Consider the following 20364-nt stretch of genomic DNA (forward strand, 5'->3'; position numbering starts at 1 on the left):
ACATCCATAAACCTTCTCTTAGTCCTTGCTCTTGCCTGGCAACTCTATCTTTAACATCATTTTTCCAATATATCCAGCATCTCTCCTCTGCACATGTCCAAACCAAAACAATCTCGTCTTTATGACTTTGTCTCCCAACCGTCCAACTTGAGCTGACCCTCTGATGTAATCATTTCTAATCCTATCCATCCTCGTCACAGCCAATGCAAATCTTAGCATCTTTAACTCTGCCACCTCCATCTCTGTCTCCTGCTTTCTGGTCAGTGCCACCGTCTCCAACCCATATAACATAGCTGATCTCACTACCGTCCTGTAGACCTTCCCTTTCACTCTTGGGATGACTAAAGTTTATCTAATCTAATCTAATATTTATACAACTATGTTCGACTGAATGTCCAGTTCCCACCCAAATAATTCTTATGTTCTGCACTCTGTGTTTAGATCAATGAAGAGGACTAACTTTACATAACAATTGTGGAAAACTGTGACATCTCTCATGACTGATAAGACAAGCAGGGTGAAGTCAGATTTGTTTTTCCTTTCAGCAACATCACAAGAAATGTAAGTAAACAGATACCATTTTCTGGGCTATACAAACTTGTCCAGAAAGCTGCAAAAAGCCAGATTGCCTTCATTCTTCAGTCTTTATTCAGTGTTGAAAGCTCTCCCTCTGGATAATTTTATTGAAATGTCACATTAAGTGTGCATGTGAGACATAACTCTTTATCTGGTTTACAGAGTAAAATCCAAGTAATCAGGGATCTGATGCAACAATTTGCCATGCTGGATACAAATTGAAAAAATACTTGGAAAAAACAAAGACATGATTACAGTACTGCTCACAGGCTTATCTTTAACAAATTAACACAAAAGATTTTAAAAAAATACAGGAGACAGTTAAAATGAAAGAGTATTTTTTATTATAATGTCACAAGATTTTAAATTTCTATTTTTTAACAAAATTACTAAGTCTCCTTTACCCGATTTTCTTATTCTTTTACCTTTTTATATTTAAATTCTTCAAAAACTCTTCTCCTTGAAAAGCATTGTGCATGTCTGCTCACTAAGTCAATGCCACATGTAATCATTTGCTGAGTTCATTGTTCCCCCTGATGGTTTGTCTTTTATTAGCTTGTTGCTAGGGGTAACAACAGGAATCCTCTAAAAATTTCAGCTCTATGCATAGACATTTTTCCACAAGATTTTCTGGGAGCACTTAAATTTCCAGCCTGTTCAGGTTGGTTTATCCACCAGGCGTGAGGCTGACACAATTTAAATCACATAATGTTCTCACTACTTTTGTGTTTAAAATATCTACAGTCATTATGAAAATATTCACCCACGTGGGTTTTTTTATATTTTATTATGCTATTACAAGAAATCTTAATGTGTTTAAATGTGGTGTTTTGCCCCCGGATAACATGAAAAACTATAATAGCAAAGAAATACTATACTTCACATCCTTAAAAATAAATGAGAAATAAAATATACAAAATACCTGTCAGGATGGCACAATGGTCCGTGCTGCTGCCTCACAACTCCTAAGTGTCATGGGTCTGAATTCCAGGCTGAGCACTATAGGACAAAGTGGGCATTGCTCATTTTGCTAGGCATTAGTGGCACACCAGGCTTGTTAAGAAAACTGATATAGCAGACATCCAACTGTGCCATCCAAACTAAGTGACTGAACTCCAGCTTGTACCTGGATCTGCCTATGTTTCATCTGATAACAAAGGTGTAAATTACAGTTGAACTTTCCAGGGGCCCTTCTGCAGACTCTTTCAGGCAACAAGGCCCCAAATAGACTCAAGCAAGACTAAAGACCTAGGAATAACAACTGGGATGGACAGAATAACTCACTTATGAGAAGACCCTGAGTTTTGTAATTGGAAGTGACTTTAATCCAATCACGAGACGTTAGAATATCTTCTTAAAGACTAGCTCCACCCATTTTCGGAATACACACTTACGAGATTCTATGGGAATTCTGTGTGAACTCTGAGCATTCCCTGGGACACTGTGCTTCAAGGTTACTCCTGAGAAAATTCTCCAAATTGACTGAAAATCTCTGAAACTTCTCTGTGAAACTAAAAGCTGATGAGCCACTCTCTTTCTCTTTGGGGAGCTGAACGCTGACAATATCTTCTCTTTGTGGACCAGAAAGGTAAAATCCAGTCTGCCAAGCCAAAGCTGTGTGCCAGTAGTCTGAAAAGGCTGGGAAGCCGCCATTGCCTCCAGAAGGGAATTTCGGCATCTAAACTCTTTATCTAAATGCTTTATCTTATGAAGTTGCAGACAACACAACATAGAGCCTAAATGAGAAAAGCACTGCACACCACAGACAAAGTATCATGCAGCAAAAAGAAAGATTGCATTCTGATAAAAGAAGAGTCCTCCACTTGAACCTGGAGCAGAAACTTTACACAACATTGGACATCATCTTTGAAGAATTCGTATCGTAACACTATTTATCTGTTCCAGTATAAATTAGTAATCTAAATATCAAGTAAACAGACAGCCCAATCTATGTTAGCCTTTCTGTTTCCTCTCTTGTATATCAGTATATAAATACAGTTATCATGTTTCTATAATCCTTGTGATTATCAATAAATTGTATTATTCAGTTTTTTAAAATGAGTGTGCTTAGTTACCTTGATATAAGTCTAATGGCCATTGTCTGCCTTTTACAACAGAGAAAGTTAAGATAAATCAAGTAGAAGCCTTACCAAATTATTTGATTGACAGCATTGTTGAAGTGATAATTAATTAACCAAGTTAAATCTCTCCTCACTTCCTATGGCACTGTCTTCATGTTCACTTGTGGTTTTCTCCTGACACACCAGCTTTCATCTTCTGTCCCCAAGATGTGTGTATTATGTTAACTGGTTACTCTAATTGGCCTCTTACTGTTGTAGTGTGTTATGTTCAGGGTTGGTTTAATGTTGTCTGAGGTAGGCTTTGATCTGTAGCACCCTGATTTGTATAAAATACAGAAAATGACTGAGTCCATGAGTATCAAGCCCTTAGAGTAGAAGTGACTGCCTATGACAGAAGTTACAGTTTGGAATCTTTGCGCGTTCAGGTAATGCATTATTCTTTGGTAAATTACGATTTTTTTCAGGTTGTACAGGAAATAGTAGCAATTTTCAGCTCATCAGACATATTCTTAGATAGAAAGATAGATTTGTTTGTATTTTACATTCTGAAATTTTCTACGATGCTACAACCAGGGTTTGTTCCCTGGCGCATGTCTATGTTTTTCTTTATTGTTTTTAAATTATGTGTTATTTTGCATTTTTAAAAATATATTTATGTTGATTTATTATTTAGTATTTGGGTATTGTCAATTACAGTTTTTTGAATATGTTACTTGTATTCTGTGACTGGTGCCACAAGAGTTAGGGTCATCTTGATGTGACTGCTGAAGGGCTGCCCTCCATTCTTATATTTGGGAGGAGAGATCGATTCCCTCACACCTTTCATTGTAGTTCATAATGTAGTGCTCTTTATTGTACTAGATTGATTATTCTGGTATTGTTTATTGGAATTTACTATTTGATTGTGGATTTGTACCAACCAAATCCAAATCCAAACACAGGGTCATGGGGGTCTGCTGGAGCCAATCCTAGCCAGCTCAGGGCACAAACCAGTCCTGGGTAGGATGCCAACCCACCACAGGACACACACAAACACACCCAGCACACACTAGGGCCAATTTAGAATCGCCAATCCACCTAACCGGCATGTCTCTGGACTGTGGGAGGAAACCGGAGCACCCGGAGGAAACCCACACAGACACGGAGAGAACATGCAAACTCCACGCAGGGAGGACCCGGGAAGTGAACCCAGGTCTCCTAACTGCGAGGGAGCAGCGCTACCACTGTGCCACCGTGCCACCGTGCCACCCCGGATTTGTACCAGTTTGCCGTATTTTTCCATATTATGTTCTTCTTTTGCTTATTTAATACATTTAATAGTTTAGTTTTTGTCTTTTAAGCCTGGAGGTTTCAGGGTTTTCATCACCCTTATAAGATATTTTTGTGTTTTTGAGACATTTACAAGTATTTTTAAACTGTTTAAAGCAAGTGCCCCTTTTTGGGTCTCTGCAAGCCTTGAAGCGTACTGGTTAAGTTTGGGGTCTGGCTGCCTGAAATGAGTCCTGTCTGTAGGCAGACCAATGAAGGTCCTGGTTTGGTTTTACTCCTTTTTTGTGACCTAAAACCCTTTCACCTTTTTCTGTTGCTGCTACCACTACAGTATCATTGTATGCTATGTAAAGTGTATTGTGTACTCGAATGTAAAATGGCACTTGGTACACAATTGTACAACTTGTATTCTCACCATTCTTTACAATGAGCTTTACCGACTGTTGACATTTATTCAACACATTTCAAATTTTGTTTTATGCTTCCCATGATTAGAGAATTTCAGTAACTTTAGCCTGGATTTATTCTGATAGTTACTTTGTCTTCATGATACAGTTTTTGTTAGCTCTATTAACCTACTGAGAGTGCACATTCATCACTAAAGTTGCACCTGACAACACTTTAGGGCCACTACATACAGCTGTGCTCTACTAAAATAGATTTCTCATGTGCAGGTGCTCCTGTATTTGTTGCATCCAAAACAAATCTGTTAAAATGTTACCTGATTTAAAATGAATACTTACTAATTTCCAGACTTTTGTGTTTTGGTCATGGTCACAAGAAACCAGAGTGTAACCTGGTATTAATGGGAGAAATTGAATGTGCATCAGGACAATTTACATATAGCCTACAAAATGGAATGTATAAATAGAAATAGGAGTGTTTAGAAGACCCTTCACCCACGCCCAATCTTTAGCTGGACATTTGGATTTCTGTGAGCAGGCACCAGTCAGTACTTCCAATATAAAATTCAATTACAGTGGACCTTTGACTTACAAACTCAATTCGTTCGTGGGAGCTGGTTGTAACTCAAGTAGGTTGCAAGTCAAGACTATTTTTCCAATAAGAAATAATGGAAATACCCATAATGCGTTCCGAACCTCCCACAGCAACACTTACTGAACATTTTCATAATAAAAAAGGGTTGTATACTGTGCATAAGTTACCAAAAACACCAATTATTTTTCTAATGTACTAACCAAAAAGTTATAAAAAGTGCCTAGCCTACCAGAAACAACAATTTCATACTGTACTCACCATTTAAGTTGACTTCTTCGGCTTGCAGGAAGGGAGGAGGAGAAGAATGAAATGGAAGGTCATTATTGTTTGGAAGGAGCTTTCTTATACAAAAAGTTGTCGAGATGGTGGATTTTGACATGCTGTTCATATTAGCGAGATCGGTCACACGAACACCACTCTTATATTTCAGCACAGTTTCCTTCTTTGTTTCGATTGTGATCGCGTTCTTTACCTTTGTTACCTTCTCTTTCTTCCTTAGCTTTTTTTCTAGTTTTTTTGGGGCCATTTTGATAGCAATTATCAAAATAAATTATACAAATCACTGCACTGACCGAAATTACGTCCACAAACACACGTATTTGGGCTCTGACTGACTCTTAAGAACTCTCTCGTCTGTTTGTTTACAGTCGCACAAGCAGATACATGTAACTGCATTAGGGTCGTAACTCAAGACGTTAGTCGTAATTCAAAACAAAAATTTTGGTCATAAACCAAGTTGTTCGCATGTCAGGCTGGTTGTATATCGAGGGTTGACTGTAAACTCTGTGTTGGTTTTGAGAAATACTGTATTTTAATACAAAGCAGACTTCAGCAGATTAACACCTACAGAGCTGATATCTTACTTAAAAGCCAAATTAGAGTCAACCAAAGGACAGCATTAAAAGAATACTTCACCCAAACAGGATATTTTTTATATGTTACTTACCCTATGGGGTTTGTAAATTTTAATATAATGTTTTCATGCAGAATGGAGATAGCAAAGTTTTTGATACAGTAGGAGTCTATGGTGGCAAATGCTGGACAAACACAAACAATATTACAATGTCAATGAAAAAATCTCACATTACTCCACATTTGAAGTTATCCAGTCTTATGCTCACAACATTCCAAACACATTGTGACGGTGTGGGTCGGCCCCATGCTCCCAGGTCCTTCCGGAGAGCCTCTTGAACCCACTACCACCAATAACATACCCGAGGGATGAGCCAGCAGATGAGAGCACAACACACAAAGCAAAGGGGTGGGTGCAAAAGTGCTTCAGTGCTTTTATTCAAACATATCAGTGTCCAAAAGTGCACTGCAAATCTTCAATAAATAAATAAATATTCCATATTAATGAATGATGGTGGAGGGCAAAAACAGTTCCAATAAATAAATCCATTAAAAACAACAAAGTTAAAAGCCAGAGACAGTACACAAAACTTTGAGCCCCAAATACTGCCCTTTTAAGCCTGGCACCTCCTCCCCTTTATCCCGTTTGGACCTTGCAGGAGAAGAAGAAGATGCCAACTGCCAGCTGCAATCAACCTTTATATCCTGGCTCTGTTCCCTGTCGCCCTTCCATCAACATGCACAGGGCAACCTGTCAAGCAATACATGCCTCTCCTGGCATTCACACTTGGCCCCTGCTGGAGACTCCGCCAATCAGGCCATTCCTACTCCCTGGCAATCATTCAGTAGTGCCCTTTCTTCAGATTCAGGCTCCTGCATCAATGCCAATGACCATCTGCCTCTCACACCCTGCAGTACGGGTGCTCTCACTTTCTCTCTTCATGTCTGTCTTTAACTTCCCACTGTTGTTCATTTTTTCTTTTGAGAAATTGAGACCGACTGAACACACATGTGCAGGTGCGTCTCACCTCGGATACCTCACCAACCTCCTGCAGCTGCTCCAGCACGCACACCCATGGAGATCAAGTCGGCCAATTAATTATTTATTTATTAAAAATCTGCCACCTTTTTCTCAGTCGCAGAACCATTATACCACACACATGTATTTTGACTAAAATATTGTTAAATAAACCTCTTCCAGAAAACTGCCTTTTGAATAAAAATGGAATGCACTCAGATGTGAATGAGTGTTGGAATTATAGATCCGTCTTCCATCATTTATATTAATAGCGTTGACCCGTACCTTGAGTACCTCAGGACTATTTAGCAGGAGTCTGTGACTCTACGCAGGTGAATTGACCTTTGGCTTGTTACGGCATCTCAGATTTACAAAAGTACAAGGCCTATTCTGTTCCTGATAATGTTTTCACTTGCTTTTCTTTAACATTTCTCCGTTCTGATTGAAAACATGAGGTTAAAAAATGTTCTCATCTATCACTACAATTGAAATGGGGTAACATAAAAAAATAATAATTTTTGGGTAAAGTTTTCCTTTAAGCCCAAGCCACCAAAGTAAAAATACAATCAGCCAATAAAGAATTAACACCTCAATAGATATGGAAGGCATAATATAATATTATCAAATATATTAATTAAATACTACAGTTGATATTAATGACAGAATCGAGCAACACCAAAACAGACAACACATGTATGTACACTTTAAGCAGTACAAACACTGGAGCAGGACATGCAACAAAACAGAAAAACAAGAGTATTAAACTTATCCAGTGCGCTGCAGTGAAAATAAATAAAGCATCTTTTTCATTGTTGAACTTTCTCATTATAACATCCCTTCCATAACTTCCTTTCCCCCTGTTATCTGCATTCTGTCACAATCAATATGGAGCTCTTTTACTGCAATATCAGACTGAGAGATGGAGTCTTTTTCAGTGTCTTCTGTAGTTAAAGTAGCAGGGGTTTGATTCCATTAATTTCTTAAGATTCTTGATGTAATTGTTCAAAAATGATGCTGTCTTCTAGGTAATTATTGCCGAATTTGAATATGCATGCAATCATCTGCCTAAGGCCATGTAGAGTTACTGCCAGCACTGGCTAAGCTATCTGAGTATAAATTGTAATTATATTCATAATAAAATACAAGGGTTTCACAAAATTATCAAGTATGTCGGACTTTTCAAGAAATGCCTGATATTATTGAAATATAGCTAGTGATTTCAACCATCGTCTGCATCCATTACATGTTAATAGTTCAGTTTGTGAAAATGGCTAATAAGCAGAAATTATGTCTGAAATGTGTAGCAATAGAATCTCTTGAGACTATTCCAATCTCCCCAGCAATTTTTCTTATTGTCATGCGTCAGTCATCTACTGTATGCTGTGCTTTGCTATTTTTATCTTTGTTACATTAGCTAGAGACAGTTAATAGGTGCCTACTATGGGAGGGATCAGTGATGTTTTTGTTTCCATCTTTAAAGGGTTTTATTAAACAAGTGATGCCGCTAGTTCAAGTTTGTGCACGGAGGTCATGTGTGAATGCTAGTTGCAGAGATTTCATCCTTCAAAGGAAACGTAATTAATGTATGTTATTATAACATGTTCTTTCCAGGCATTTTCTCACGTTGAGCTGGGAACATCTGATTAAGGTAAGTGACATTATTTCTGTTATTACGACTGCTTTAATGCTGGGACTCTATGCCTGGTTCTTCTCGTGCTTTATTTCCCCTTTGTTAATTGTTTCTTTTATATCTAATGGTGTTAATTACCTTCTATCAGTATTTGTTAATTGATCTAATTCAGTTAATTGCTTTTTATGACCTATTTCATTGTGTTAATTGAACCTAAGGGGGCAAGTTAGTGTTCTGGAGTCAACAGCGTAGAGATTGCCATATTTAAAAAGAAGTTCAATATCAGTCTTGCTAGGACATTCTGACTGAGTCTTCCATTTGCTTTTGGTGGCTACCCTACTTTAATTTGGAGTTTGAGTTTAGGTTTCCTTTTACTTTTGTGAATATTTAGGATTTCTTCTGTATTTTGTTAAAGAAAGTTTGAATGTTTTTTGCATTTACATTGGGAAAGAATTTGTACCCTCCTGATTTCCATAGTTTAGGGATTTACCCTTAGTGTTTGCCATGATCTGCCTTTTGTTTTTATTTTTTTCAAACAAGTTCCTTGTTCTCTTAAAAAAAAAAAAAAACTGAAACATTGTTTTGGGGGTTTTAGAGGACAGGAAATCTAGTAGTTAGTTTTTTTTGTTTGTTTCAATGTGTTTTTAACAACATCATGTTTTTAGATCTTTCTGTTTACTGTTGTCATGCTGTTGCTTTAGGTCAGCCAGAAGTGGTGGTGCATGGCATCACTGGGTCCAAGTGGACAGAGTCTAAAACCCATGCATGATTTTCTTTGAAATGGATCATTGATTTCTGATTATTTGCACTTTGTCCCATTTCGGTTTACGTCTTTGCTCTGAGTGCCCCTTAACTATGATCTTGATGTCTCACTCTGAGCTTGTCTCTTCGAATTTTGTTTTTCTGGTTTTGACCTTGACTAGTTTATATTACCAACTCCCTTCTCATTTCCGACTGCTGTTATTTAGTGCTGTCAATACACAGTTAAGTATTAATTTCTAAATATAGGTAAATTTGAAAATTTGGCTTTAAGTCTGATAAAAGGCTCTGTTCCTCATTTTTGTAATTCTTTCTTGCTTGAATGTTTACTTTCAATTAATGTCAATTCAGTTTAGCCTTCTGATCGTCATGTATTTTTTGTTGTTTCTACTGCTGATTTGTCTAATGTGTTTGGTTTTGTTTTTGATTCTGTTGCCATTTCAAAAATGTATTTTAGTAAAACATTTGGCACTAGTGAGTGTTAGCCTACATGGTTTCCTTTTAGCTAGATCATACCATCTGTATTATAAGCCATTTCTTGAAAATTTCCATGCACTCATTAATTTGGTATGGACTTTATAAATTTCTGGCGTGAGCCCTGGCAGACTCTTCTCCTATTCTGTACCACCCTAGTGCTATTACTACATCTGGCACTCCTTCCCAACTAGATGACCTTGCACAACTTCACAAAAATACAGGCACATTAAAGGGTAGATATTATTGCCGAAATTCAAACAACAGTGTAAACCTTTATCTTTAGCCAGGATCTGAATTTTGACACAAAATGGGTTTGAGTGAATAAGCAGAACACAGCTAAATGATCATTGGTTGAGAATAAAACAATTCAAAGACCATGAAAATCCTCACAGCGTGACAAAATGTTACTGGCCTAAAATGTTACGGTCTCAGAGACGATACCATGCCCTTCCATAGTCCCCTACACAAGCAGAAGCTGAAGATGGCTGACTGAGCTTCCCCAGAGAAGGTCCTCAGCACCTGGTCATGTCTATGAATCGTAGACTTCAAGCAGTCATTGCATGCAAGGGATATGCAGCAAAGTCCTAAATATGGATGCTTTAATAGACCTGCCATGGCCATGTCCCAAACATTATGGTGCCCTGAAATGGGGGCAAAATGTAAAAAAACTGTTTCTACATGGTGTGACCGACATGTATGCAAATACCTTTCAATTACAATCTGCAATGCTCACTTTAATGATGTATGAATTGTCGGATTTGTAATTTTAAACTGTGAAGCAGAGGGGTAAATCAAGGAAAGATACGTGTTGTGGACTATGGCCAGCCATTCATCCCGGCCAATACCCCCAGGCCACCAGTGGGAGGGAGCCCTCCCTGCGACATGGAGATGCCCCGAATTCCAGCAGGGCATCATGGACTATGTAGTTGTAGTACACAACCCTGCTGGATAACATCGGGGCTGCCAGGAGACGCTACAGGGAGGCTCAGAGATGTTTATTTTGCCTATAACCCGGGAGTATGTCTTAGTCACTGCGATAGAGGAAATGATGTACTTCCGGGATGAAAAAAGAAGAGTTTTGATCTGACCTGGAAGTGCTAGGAAGTCACATGGACTGAGAGCTCAGAAGCACTTCTGGGTCAAGGACTATAAGAGACTGTGAGAGATCCCAGACAGGTGAGCTGAGTTGGGTGGCAGGGGGCAACGCGCCTGGGAGAGTGGAGGATTATTCATTGATTGGTTATTGTATAAGTATTGTGGAGTGTAGGGTGCTTTGTACACTGTATAGTCTAAATAAAACAAATTATTGGACTTTTATCTGGTGTCTGGCGTCTGGTCTGAGGGTTCAAGGGGACGACAGTGCCCCCTATCTGTCACAGTGTCTTTGTCCCAAACATTTTGGAGGGCACCATAATTAGGAGCAGATGACATGGTTCCCCATTTTGAAACTCTATGCTGGACACTGGTAACATTTCATGTGTGTATGTTTTCTAGTGGAATTTTCTATTCACCCAATTACTGAAACCACTTAATCCAGTCATTTAACTAAAGTGTTTACATTCTATAAAGTCTTTGTATTCCATTTTTCTTGGTAAACAAATAGCTACTGGAATGAGAGATTAACACGTAGAAAGGTCTTTCTTCACTATTGCTATTAATTAATTTGGGGAAGCACTGTAAAAGTCAATATATCTAGGATGACCTTTGACCTAAGGATACTGCCAACAAGACGTGATAAGTCAGCATCAAAAAGACACAGCCTGATAAAAAGTATGTCTCAGAACCTTTTGATGTTTCAAATAACTGATGTTATTGAAGAGATTTAGTGAAAATCACCAAAACAATTAGTTTTATCGAGTTTTTACATTGTCATATACAGTATTTACTTTTTAACTAGCTTTTGCAATGCAGGCTCTTCCAAACTGAATGGGTGCTTTCCGATACAGTAGCGACAGTGGCTACAGATTTTCATTCCAACCCAGTTGCTTAATTAGAAACCAACCCTTGCCAATCTCAAACCTTATTTAATTTTATGGCTGGTTAGTCTGTGTAATGTAAGGCTCTTATAGCGTAGATTTTTTCCTTTCCAAGGATATCATCCAAATGATTTGAAGCCTAAAACAGATCATTTTCAGTCAGTAACATTTTTCTATTAAGTGTTTTATTAAATCAAACAGTGCATGATGAACACACACAGATGTAATTGGAAAAAAGCTAGATGGAGAACTGCTGGCTGCTTTGTCATTTGCATCTTATTGCTAATAAGGAGCCATTAAAACAGTGAATGCAGCAGTTTAAGATTGAAATAAGCAATTAAGGGTGGGGAACCTTAACAAGAGAGACCACTAAAATGAAGCAGAAAAATGTCACTTGAGCAATAAGTGCTTCATCAGCAATAATTGACTTCTCATTAAGAAACTGGGCTGTAACAAAAACCTGCAGCCACTGCGGCTCTCCAGGACCGACACTGCCCACCCACCTAGAGGGTCATTTCAGGTGGGTGGGACTGGACTGCGTGTCTGCCTGGGGGGTTTCCAACCAGGATCCAGGAGCTGTTTCGTTGTGTGCTGGGTGTGGCAATGTGCTGTACCAGTGAATGAGCCCCAATCTGACTTAACCTGACCTGACCTGGGATAATCGGGAAGCACGTGGCTCCTAACCTTTATACCCTCAATTCAGTGACATCACGGGCTGTGACCTTGAGTTGTCCTGCATCACAACATGACTAGCAACTCTATACAAAACACTAAAAAACAAAATGGCATTATGATAAGATATTACATTTAAACAAACATCTTTAAAAAAGTATTAAATATTTTTTAAACAGCATAATCAGATTCAGCACATGTTGAAACCTTTATGACAAAAAACTAATTACAAAAAAGGTGCATAATAAACCAGGAAAACCAAAACCAAACCAAATCATAACCAATTCACTTGAACACAAGGTGAAGTGTGGTAGCAAGACAGGGTGAATTCTTATGAAATCGGAACATTTCCATTTTTCTAGCTGCAGTATTTTTATTCTTTTTTAACAGATTCAGATCCCACATAAAATTTTAATTGAATTTGTGCTTACAATATTAGCAAAATGTGACAAAATCAAAAGGGTGAACTTGTTTCATAAGCCACTGCCATTAGTCATTTCAACTCATTCTACACTGGCCACTCAGAGAATAGCAGATTAACCTCAAAAGCCCTTTACTGAGAACTTCCTCGATCGGATTGTGACATTTACCCTATTTGATTATATCATTAGCAAGCACCTCAGAAGAACTGATAAGAAAAAAAAGATGGCACAAGTTAAGCTGTGCAAAATAAACTGAGTTTTAGGCCAGATGATACCTAAAATATGCTCTGATCGTAATTTGAATCTCAGATGCTGTTATTTCAAAGCTTTTGATCCATTCTCATTGATCATGAAGTGGGAACAAGGCAGGGGGCAGATGGGGCACACCCTCACACTCACTAATACAAAACCAACCTAGAGGCAGTAATCAACCTAACTTGCATATCTGTTGGTTATGGGAGTAGCCAGAGGAAACCCAGGCATTCACTGGGTGAGAATATGCACATATTATTCAGATAAGGTATGCTGCCTGGTGTACAGAGAATATTCGCAGTATAGATGTACAGAGTATGTACTGTGTGCTGATACCATCTTTGCTGGAGGATTGCATTGAGAGAGCTGGATTCTGCAAACTGGCAATGCGTGAAAGTTGATTAACATACTGTGCTCCTAAACCTTCAGTTTTGGTTGTCCCAAAGGGGCTTGTCAGTATATTTTACAGCCATTTTTTTTATATTTAGAAGGTTTTTTTGCTGTTTTTCTCAGCTGTCCAGGAGCAAGGGCTTGTTGTGAGTTAAGCTTGTGTGTGCATACCGGCAGCACAAGCAGTGACAGTAGTAGACATATCTCCGCAGAAGGACAGTAAGTAAATAATTAGCCAGCTTTGTAAGTAAAAGTAAATAAGCAAGAGGCTTTCCCAGTAAAAAAAGTAAATAAAGGATACCTAGTTACTTCAGGTACATCATGTGTAAGCCAACAAGCACTGACACTAGAAAGAAGGCGAGGGCAACGGGCACATTTAGAAAGTAGCACATTCAAACAGTTATAGTATTGGTAGTTGCATTGAATTAGAAAGAAAGTAGTAAAGAGACAGATTCTAAGGGAAACAGACAGGATTAAGAGAAAGTCTAGTAAATGATAAAACAGCTTAAAAGTGCATCGTAGCAGAAAACAGAAAGTGTGTAATAGTGAGATCATCTTAAACCATTCATACAGGGGCTTAGAGAAGACTAATAGATATTAAACGTGCTGTGGATAGTTGAACATATAATTAATTTATACTTTAATTTCAAAAGGTCTTAACTATCACCCAATTGAACGGTAATCATGAGGTCAATACAGAGCAAGTCATCGTTAGTGCTGGACTTTATGGAAGAGACCTACATCTGAGGGAGATGACAGGAGATCCAGTACTTCGAGGTCAATGTCCCTTCACTCAAGAGGAGGTTGTTAGCCTGCATTGTAGTAAAGAATTGGTAAATCTCACCAAGTTGTTCTTTAGGGAGATAGTGTGCACCTCTAATGAGCCCCAACATGTCACCTCATAATCAGTCCCCAGCAAGACAAAAATAGTGATAGAGGGGGGCTCAATTATTAAGGGAATTTAGACACAGGTTTGCTCCAGAGATGGAGAGTCCTTTATGTTGTGTTGCCTTCTGGGTGCATAAGTAGAAGACCACCCTAGCAGGATGGTTAGGTTAATTAGAAGACTTAACAGATGGGATTGATTCTGCTGTCATGCGTTACATTTGAAGAGAGTGGCACCAGTGTATTGGGGAGACATATAAGTAAGTTACTTTAGGGTTGCTTAACTCTTTGGGGGCTGAATATTTTTTCCGAAAACTCAGTTTTCTGAAAAGCACCCAATGCACTGGTTTCATACATAAATCAACATAAAACGCCTGTTGCTGCGTGCTGTGGTTGCTGTTAGCACTTGTTTGGCATCTATGGCAGCAGTGGCTGTGGGCTGGCTACTTCTTTGTGTTCACACAGCAGGTGGGCGATGGTAGCAGTCGCAGCGTGATGCAATATGGTTTGTACCTCTTGTCATCATAAGTGGTGGTCCTTCTAGGCGAATGCTGCTGTAGGCGTATCAGCTACACGAACACGTTCAGCAACACGATCGACTGAGAACCGATAGGCTGGTCGGTGCTGGTCCCTCACTTTCATTTTCGATATCTATCTCGAGAACTCTTGCATCAAACTCAGAGTCTGAAAAGTCAGAGACCGATTCAGTGATAATATGTAAAACGTCCATGGAGTATTTTGCTTTAAAATGTTTGTTATAGTCTCTCGCTAGATGTCGATGCCATTTTAGAGGCTGTTTGCTCTGCACGGGGAATTGAGATTAAATTAACAAAGCTACATAACTTTCCTTGAACCAAAGAGAGTTGAACTAAAACATAAGGGCGAGTTTTGTCACAGTTTATAGCCCATTACGGTTCTCTACCCCTGAATCTTGACAAAAGTCAACATCAGCCCTGAAAGTTAATCTAGGGAGTGTTATGGGTTCAGGCAGTTTAGGCCAGGGCAGGTTTATAACTTCACATGATGGGGTATGCAGTAGCATAAGTACAAATATACAAAATAACATTGAACATTTTTGTTCACTTTTAAAAAGACAAAATAAAGTAATTAAAACTTTAAAAATTGCTGTCTTAATGCCAAGGTTATCAAGGACAAAATTAGTAAATTGGTTTTATAAGTAGCTCTAAGTAACTATCATATAGGGGGGATAACAGAAACCTTGCTAAAAAATAGAGATAACATTATTTATTAAACATTTGCAGAAATGAAAAGTCAGAGGATTCACAATTTCTGTAAAACAGAATATGAATTCAAGTCTTCTTAAATCAGATGGAGAGCCAGAGCTGATAGAGAATGTTTGGATTCAGGATCGACGAAATGTAGACCCCCTTAATGCAAACAATTGTTTCAATTTACCTCTTTTTATTAATATTAGAAAGACACGTTTAGACAGTGATATTATAGTAATGGGAGACTTTAATTATCCAAATAATAATTGGGCTAGCCTTAAAAATAACAAAGTACAGGAGCAGGTTTTCTAGCTGTAATCAGTGGCTGTTTTTTAACACAGTATATTAAAGCGTCAACCAGGGAGGAGGCCTCTCTAGATTTAGTATTCTGTAATGGCTGCCACGCGTTCCCAGCATTCATTTGACACATCCTCTGAGCAGGTCCTCACAAATTAATGCAACGCATGTGGGAGTTGCAGTACCATCCAAAAATGAGGGGGGTATAGTGTGTTCAAGTTGGAATGTGACATCAGAGTCTCTATTTACTATCAACGTGTGACAGCAAGATGCTTTGCAGATCCTACAAGATCAATGTGTGTGCTTCGATGTTTGATGAATGGTTTGATGTGGTGAAGCAAAATGCTGACATACAAATGTTTTCTTTTCATGTGTCACATATTCCCCATCATGATGCGATACATTTTAAAGGCCTCACATAGCATCTTCTGTGAACCTTCACAATAGCATCAGAATGTACAGCAGCGTATTTGGGCCACAGAGGAAAAAAAATCAGGGACACAGTGAAAAAGTCTATTTTGTGATTAAAGTGGAAATTTCAGCTTTAATCTCGTGGCAGGCAGTAATTGCCATATAGAACACATTAAATTTATGATATTCCAGCTCTCTGCACACTGAGTTATACTTGATATCACTTTCATGATGAAATGCATTACAGTATGTATATTACATTTTACAGATAAATCGCTAACTTAATTTAAATATTGAATACTATTAATAATTACACATGTGGGGGCAGCACGGTGGCAGAGCAGTAGTGCAGCAGCCTCGCAGGGAGTCGCGTCCCTGGTGTTCGCTGCCTGGAATTTGCTTGTTTTCATGATGGGTTTCCACATGCGTGCTTTGTTTTCCTTTCAAGATCATGCAGGTTTGGGGATTTGGTGATGCTAAAACAATACTAGTGTATGTGTGTGCTTGTATTTACTTTGCGATGAGCTGATGCCCCATCCAGGGATTATTTGTGCCCAATGCTTGATGAAATGGGCATGCCCCTGGATTGATGGATAATCATTAAACATCCATTCTTTCCAGAGATATTATGGCAAGGTGTCCTCTGGAATTTAATGAATATTTCAGGCAATTCATAACACAGTGAAGCTGAACGTTGTTATCTCACAGTGATGATATCTCACACAGCCACCTAGTGAACTCTTCCAGATTTATGTAAAGTACGTCCTCAGGTATAAACAGTACAGTGGTTGTGTAGCATTGCGTCACGTGAAGTATAAACCCGGCCTAGGGAAGAATATGTAGCAATGCTTTGAATTTCTGAAATGTATTTGTGTGAAGAAGATGATATCCACCCCAAAGTAACAGAGACTACTAATGAAGACTTAGTGATTTTGAAATTGTAGCAGGAAAAGTACTGCTTAGATTAAATACGCTAAAATGGAATAAATCACCAGGACAAGATAACATTTGTCCTTAAGTGCTTAAGGAAGATAGTGAGTATATACGTAAACCCCTGACGCATGTTTTTCAAAAATATTTGCACACTAGGAAAATTCCTAAAAACCAGAAGTTAACACATACTGTTAGGTAAAAAAGAGAGATCAGCCTGATCTAAGTAATTACAGGCCAGTAAGCTTAGCATGCATCACAACTAAATGAATGTAGCCTATTAATAAGGGAAATATCCAGCAGCACATGTCTAGTACAGGAGGGTTAACAAACAGTCAGGATGTGTTGAGACTGAAAAGGTGGTGTTTTACTAATATAATGAAATTTATGAGGAAGCAACAAAAGCATATTATAGAAGAGGTGCATATGATACTATTTCTCTGGATTTTCAGAAGGCTTTTGATAAGGAACTACATGAAAAGTTAGTGATCAAGCTAATATTAATAGAAATTTAGTGTGCAGTCTTTGGGTACAAAATTGTCTTAAACAAAGATAGCAAAGGGTTATGGTGAGGGGAAAATTTTCAGAATTATGATGTTAAAAGAGATGAGCCTCTGGGATCAATACTGGGGCCTCTGCTCCTTTTGATATGTACTGTATTAACGACATGGACAAGAATATAATCTTAATGCTGGTCTAGTTTTCAGGTGATAACAAATTAGGTGGGAGGGCAGAATTGCCAGAATTAGCTAAATTTTGTAAGAGACGTAGACAGCATACAGGCTTGGGCAGGTTAGTGGCAGATATAAGTAAATGTAAGGAATCACACAAAAGAAGAAGAAATGTTACATTTGAATAACCAATGGAAGGTTTAAAACTCAAACATACACCTTATGAGGAGGATCCAGGAGTCATATTGGACTTCTACTTAAAGACTATAAAGTAGCAATTAAGAAGGCTAGTAGGATTTTAGGTTATGCAGCGCAATGTGTGGAGTACAATTTATTGGAAGTTATGTGTAAGCTATGTAGAGCAATAAGACGGCCTCACATGGAGAACTGTGTCCAGCTTTGATATCCATATTACAAAAAAAGATGTAGCAGGACTACCCAAAAAAGACATAAATCATTTGCAACTAGTGCAGAATGCAGCTGCTAGAATCCTAACTAGGAAAAGAAAATCTGAACACATCTCTCCAGTTTTGATGTCATTACACTGGTTACCTGTGTCATTCAGGATTGACTTAAATAATCTCGCCCCATCTTATATATCAGAATGTCTGACACCTTATATTCCAAATCGTAACCTCAGATCCTCAAATGAGTGTCTCCTTAGAATTCCAAGAACAAAACTTAAAAGAAGTGGTGAGGCAGCCTTCTGCTGCAATGCACCTAAAATCTGGAATAGCCTGCCAATAGGAATTTGACAGGCTAGTACAGTAGAGCACTTTAAAACACTGCTGAAAACACATTACTTTAACATGGCCTTTTTATAACTTCACTTTAACTTAATCCTGATACTCTACAGTATATGTTCAATTCTTCATAATAACTATTCATGGTGGCTCTAAAATCCGTACTGACCCCTACTCTCTCTTCTGTTTCTTTTTCCGATTTCTTTGTGGTGGTGGCCTGCGCCACCACCACCTACTCAAAGCTTCATGATGCTCCAACAATGATGGATGGATTAAAAGGCAGAAATCTACATGACCATCATCATCATCAAGTCCTTCCGTGAGAGCCCTAAATCCAAAGAGGACTGTTTCATTAATGTTACGTAGAATGTCCAGAGGGGACTGGGCGGTCTCATGGTCTGGAATCCCAACAGATTTTATTTTTTTCTCCAGCCGCCCCCTGGCCATTGGACCTTACTCTTATTCGATGTTAATTAATGTTGATTTATTTTGTTTTCTTATTGTGTCTTTTATTTTTCTATTCTTTATTATGTAAAGCACTTTGAGCTACTGTGTGTATGAAAATGTGCTATATAAATAAATGTTGTTGTTGTTGTTGTTGTTGTAGCAGCAGTAGGGAATATCCTGAGAAGAGTAACTCTGGAAGGTTGCTGGTTCAAATCCTATTACTGCCAAAAAGGACCCTACTCTGTTTGACCCTTGAGCCAAGGCCTTTAAATTGAAAATTACTCCGGGGCATGGTGCAATGGCTGACCCTGCGCTCAGATCTGCAAAGGTCATGCACTTAATAAAGTGTATCAAAATCCAAATCAAATCAAAAAATCAAACTAAGCTGAATCTTCAATAACAGCACTGGGACTCAGCTGGAAACTTGTTAAGGGCAGATTGTGCTTCACACAATGAACCAGAGACACATGGAACAATTTACCAGGTGATGGACAGCAGGACTTTAGAGACTTTCAGATCTCAACTTAGTGTTATTTTGGATAATCAAAGCGAATAGGATGATCAAACTTGTTGGGCTGAATAGTCTGTTCTTGTCAAAATTGTTTTAATGTTCTAAAGTGCCCAGGCTGGTTATTTGAATCCAAAAGTCTTGTAGTGTGAGGCAGCTGAGCTCCATCACATCACTACTGTGCCGCATGTTCACAAAGCCTAGATATCAGTTATTCTACAGATTCTTTCATTCTGGTACGGGGGGATCTCAAACTCGGCCTCCCACTGTGGCTGCAGGTTTTTGTTCCAAACAGCTTCTGTTTTTAATTGGACTCCTGGGCTAATTAAGTGATTTGTTATTTCCCAGATACTGTGCTTTGGGAACAATATAGAAATTAGAAAAATGGGTTTAAAAAAAAATATATTAAAATGTACTAAGCAGTTATATGGGAATAATGTATGTTTTCATTTTAACAATATTTTCATCTTGATTTTCATTCTACTTTTCCAGGCGTTCTAATTGTTTAATTAATCCATTATTTACTAATTAGTGGGTCTGATGCTAAAGTAGTTGCAGCCTTTCTTGATTCAGTGTTGTTTGCCTGGGTGTCTGCTCTGCTCGCTTTTAATTGTCATTATTAAGATACAATGAACGGAGCAAACTGCACAGAAAAAGGGCAAAATATAATGAAATCAACAAAGAGAGTTAAGCATTAAAATCTATAGCAAAGACAGAAATATCTCTAAATGTCTTAAAGTAAAAATTATGCTGCTGTGCTTTTCTGAATGAAGCTAATTAAATGAGATCAGTGTTATCAGTTATTGTCACTGATTATGAATCTGGCTGGAACAAAAACCTGAAGCCACAGTGGGCCCCAAGGACTGACTT

The 20364-nt window shown here is 38.3% G+C and overlaps 1 long non-coding RNA gene across 1 annotated transcript in view; it reads left to right on the forward strand.

Moving 5' to 3' along the window:
* The first annotated feature begins 482 nt into the window (after positions 1-482).
* LOC120530364 overlaps positions 483-20364 on the forward strand; it is a 28860-nt gene continuing 8978 nt past the window's right edge. The window contains exons 1-2 of the long non-coding RNA XR_005633951.1: positions 483-561; positions 8407-8443. This is a non-coding gene — a long non-coding RNA (uncharacterized LOC120530364). The remainder of the gene's footprint in view (positions 562-8406; positions 8444-20364) is intronic.

The sequence above is a fragment of the Polypterus senegalus genome, chromosome 5, assembly GCF_016835505.1.
Source record: "Polypterus senegalus isolate Bchr_013 chromosome 5, ASM1683550v1, whole genome shotgun sequence".
NCBI lineage: Eukaryota > Metazoa > Chordata > Cladistia > Polypteriformes > Polypteridae > Polypterus > Polypterus senegalus.